The sequence below is a fragment of the Pocillopora damicornis genome, chromosome 12, assembly GCF_964200805.1.
Source record: "Pocillopora damicornis chromosome 12, jaPocDami1.2, whole genome shotgun sequence".
Taxonomy (NCBI): Eukaryota; Metazoa; Cnidaria; class Anthozoa; order Scleractinia; family Pocilloporidae; genus Pocillopora; species Pocillopora damicornis.
The window spans coordinates 13,675,976-13,680,673 of NC_142681.1; positions in this window are offsets into that span (position 1 = coordinate 13,675,976).

Below are 4,698 nucleotides of genomic sequence, written 5' to 3' on the forward strand. Positions count from 1 at the left end.
AGAAGCATCCTATTACGTAAACCTTGGTGCTGTTTTTAAGTCGCTCGCAGAATACGACAAGACTAAAGAGTATCTCTACAAAGTGCTTGTCATCATAACTGAAATTGGCGACAGAAATGGAGAAGGAGCATGTTATGCAAACCTAGGTAATGTGTTTCTGTCGCTCGGAGAATACGGCAAGGCTAAAGAGTATCTCCACAAAGCGCTTGTCATCACAACTGAAATTGGCGACAGAAATGGAGAAGGAGCATGTTATGCAAACTTAAGTACTGTGTTTCAGTCGCTCGGAGAATACGACAAGGCTAAAGAGTATCTCCACAAAGCGCTTGTCATCAAAACTGAAATTGGCGACAGAAATGGAGAAGGAGCATGTTATGCAAACCTAAGTACTGTGTTTCAGTCGCTCGGAGAATACGACAAGGCTAAAGAGTATATCGACAAAGCGATTGTCATCAAAACTGAAATTGGCGACAGAAATGGAGAAGGAGCATGTTATGCAAACCTAAGTACTGTGTTTCAGTCGCTCGGAGAATACGACAAGGCTAAAGAGTATATCCACAAAGCGCTTGTCATCGCAACTGAAATTGGCGACAGAAAAGGAGAAGGAGCGTGTTGTGAAAACTTAAGCGCTGTGTTTAAGTCGCTCGGAAAATACGACAAGGCTAAAGAGTATATCCACAAAGTGCTTGTCATCACAACTGAATTTGGCGACAGAAAAGGAGAAGGAGAATGTTATGTAAAGCTAGCTACTGTCTTTCAGTCGCTCGGGCAATACGGCAAGGCTAAAGGTTATCTCGAAAAAGCGCTTGTGATCACAACTGAAATTGGCGACAAAAATGGAGAAGAAGCATGTTATGGAAACCTAAGTAATGTGTTTCAGTTGCTCGGAGAATACGACAAGGCTAAAGAGTATCTCTACAAAGCGCTTGTCATCACAACTGAAATTGGCGACAGAAAAGGAGAGGCAACTGACTACGGAAACCTAGGTATTGTGTCTCTGTCGCTCGGAGAATACGACAAGGCTAAAGAGTATCTCGAAAAAGCGCTTGTCATCACAGCTGAAATTGGCGACAGAAATGGAGAAGGAACATGAAGATTTAGATATATGAAAATTCACATATTTGCACTGCGGCGGAAAGATGAAATTAGAAGATCCTCGCAGCTAAGAACACTACTGAAACTAGTAGTTGTAAGTAGGACCTGAAAAAAATTTCAGGCCCGTACGGGATTTGAACCCATGACCTCTGCGATACCGGTGCAGCGCTCTACCAATTGAGCTAACAAGCCAACTGGGAGCTGGTCAATGAATTGGGTACAAATAAACCTCCGAGTGAATGAAGATTTAGATATATGAAAATTCACATATTTGCACTGCGGCGGAAAGATGTTCTTAGCTGCGAGGATCTTCTAATTTCATCTTTCCGCCGCAGTGCAAATATGTGAATTTTCATATATCTAAATCTTCATTCACTCGGAGGTTTATTTGTACCCAATTCATTGACCAGCTCCCAGTTGGCTTGTTAGCTCAATTGGTAGAGCGCTGCACCGGTATCGCAGAGGTCATGGGTTCAAATCCCGTACGGGCCTGAAATTTTTTTCAGGTCCTACTTACAACTACTAGTTTCAGTAGTGTTCTTAGCTGCGAGGAGAAGGAACATGTTATGCAAACCTAAGTAAAGTGTTTCAGTCACTCGGAGAATACGGCAAGGCTAGAGAGTACCTCCACAAAGCGCTTGTCATCAAAACTGAAATTGGCGACAGAAAAGGAGAAGGAGCATGTTATGCAAACCTAAGTACTGTGTTTCAGTCGCTCGGAGAATACGACAAGGCTAAAGAGTATCACCAAAAAGCGCTTGTCATCGGAATTGATATTGGTGATAAGAAAGGGGAAGCATCACATCTTGCAAACCTTGGACATCTCTCTGCAATTGTTGGAAATTACGAAGTTTCGGAAGTATGCTTGGAGAAAGCTTTATCCATATCCAGAGATATTGGAGATAGAAGACAAGAGTTCCGAATCCTTCAATATTACTTTTGTATTTTGCCCACTGAAGATTGTGAAGATCGGTCTTTAAATATGGTTGAATTGGAACCTCTCTCCCCCGAACAAAAGAGCCTAGCAAGAATGCGACTCGTGGAGGAGGACGAGGACAAGGAGATCATTTCAAGTCTATCTTTGTGTTACAAAATGTTTATTGCCCCTGTTTATGATTTGCTTGAGGAGCCTGAAATCATTATTGTTCCTGACCCGGCAGTTTGTACAAAGTTCCTTTTGCTGCCCTGAGTGAAAAGGAGGGAGCCGAATACCTGTCGGAGACTCATAGGATCCGTGTCATTCCTTCTTTGACAACACTCAAGATCATTCAAGATAGTCCAGAGGACTATCACAGCAACACTGGTGCCTTGATAATAGGCAATCCCAAGGTTGATTGGCTGCCACCATTGCCAGGTGCAAGAAAGGAAGCGGAGATGGTCGGACGACTGGTGGGTGTTCCGCCTCTAGTAGGAGAGAAAGCAACGAAGCAGGCGGTTCTTGAGCGGATAAGTTCAGTGAGCCTGATACATTTTGCTGCCCATGGTGACGCCGAAAGGGGAGAAATTGCCCTCTCCCCCGTTCCTACTTCCAACAGTGGAAACGCTACCCAACCAAAGGAAGATTACATGTTGACGATGGCTGATGTCTCACGAGTGAAAGTCGGAGCTAAACTGGTGGTACTTAGCTGCTGTCACAGTGGAAGTGGAGAGATAAGAGCCGAGGGAGTTATAGGAATTGCCCGTGCGTTTTTAGGATCCGGTGCTCGCTCGGTGTTGGTTGCGCTGTGGGCCATTTCAGACAAAGCAACATAGAAGCTGATGAATCGGTTCTACAAACACCTTGTTGAAGGAGAAAGTGCCAGTGAATCCCTTCATCAGGCCATGAGGTGGATGAGGAAAAATGGCTTAAGCGAAGTGTCTGAGTGGGCTTCGTTTACGCTGATTGGAGATGTGAGGCTCGAGTTTGACAAGCAGAGGTAAGACTTGATGAGAATAGGTATTTCATAAATTAAAGTTAAATTAAATGTGAAGGTGGCTATGACTTACTGTTCGCTGACTGTCGGCAGTTATCCTTTGTCACCTTGAATATCAAGGCTAGTTTTATATCTTTTTTTTTGTTTCTTTCAAAGAGTAACAATTTATTCTCCCAGTTAGGTGTAAAATATAGAATTTCGAAAGCGTCTCTCTGCCAATCAGATACAAGTGTACATTTGCCTACATATTGCGCCTGGTATAACTGTATTTGCTTTATTTAAGAAATGTTGATTGTGTTATTTATAATTGTTTTTTACGTTTGTCACAGGAAAAAAGATGATAATATCTCGAAGTAAACAGACCTTAGAGACTTTTAGCTGGATAAACAAATAGAATAAGTAGAGAAAATACTCTATCCGTTATTTCATTGTGTAATTACAGAAAGGGCAATCTCAAATTAAGCATATTGATTTTAATTTTTTGCTTTCTCTTTTCCGATCTTCTCAGAAGGAGGTATTGGTTACGTATCCGAGAATTTTTTTTTCTGCACGAAAATTATCTTATCCGGCCGATATAATTAGCACGAAACATTATTGACTCATACGGCTCTTAAGTGAAGTGAAATCAGGAAAGTTAAAACAGTAGTTTAAGCATAAAAAACGAGCTAGTTAAGTCTTACAGGGTTTTCCTTCAAAGCCTTTTATTATAGGTTAAGTTAACAGAATCCTAAATTTTTTTATGTAAAATCTTTCCGGAAAGTTTTTCTTTTGGTGAGTTCCAGTACTACTTCTGAGTGCTTAAAAGACTGGAAAAAATACATGGATTTCCAAACAGAACCATGGAAAAAGCTTTCAAGGTCAAGAACTTAATCAGTATCAATTGGAAAAATGACGGCAGCAATATTTTGAAATTGGTTGAACAAGTCACTTAATTACGTATTGTAATGTTTGAGATAATGTATGTTTGCACAGTGATTTAATTGTTTTCAAGTCAGGTTATTGTCAAAGTGTTGTTTATGGAATCAAAATATTCTTGCTATTTACCACAATTTATACACTTTTTTGGGCAAAGTTTCTTAGAGGATTATGCAGTAATTCCAAAGACGCTAAAATAAAAGATGGCTTAAGAAAAATTTTTTAGACAATATCGTGAACGTTTGTTTTAACCAGGTTACAGAGTAAAACAGATAGCACTGTTGTTCATTGTTAAGGCGGCAAGGTGGTGGGATAAATGATGCAAGTGGTAGGAGTGTCTGCCACGGTCTGCTGACGCGGATAGGAATGATTAATGCTTGCTTCCGCCGAAAACATCAACAAACGCTATGATCGCAAGAAAGTTGTTTTGTTTCTCAATGCTTTTCAGCGCATTTCTTTGATCGTTTCTCCTCAACCCATGTTACTTGATACTTGTCTTATAATCAAAAAAATTCTGGCGATGAAGTTCTGGTGATTAGTATGCTAACGTCGAATATTAGTTCCAGTATTAAATAGCAATCCAAGCCGCAACAGTTATAGCGTCAAAGATCATAACAAATTATGGGAGCCAAACGAGTTTTTCGTCCCTTCATTTGACGAAAATTACGTTAACTTCAACATAAAAACTTGACGCATAAATAAGTGATCACATGCACGAAAAAAAGTTTGACCATGTCACGTGTTCTTGATAGGGTGTCCTTCTCATTTCCTTCTT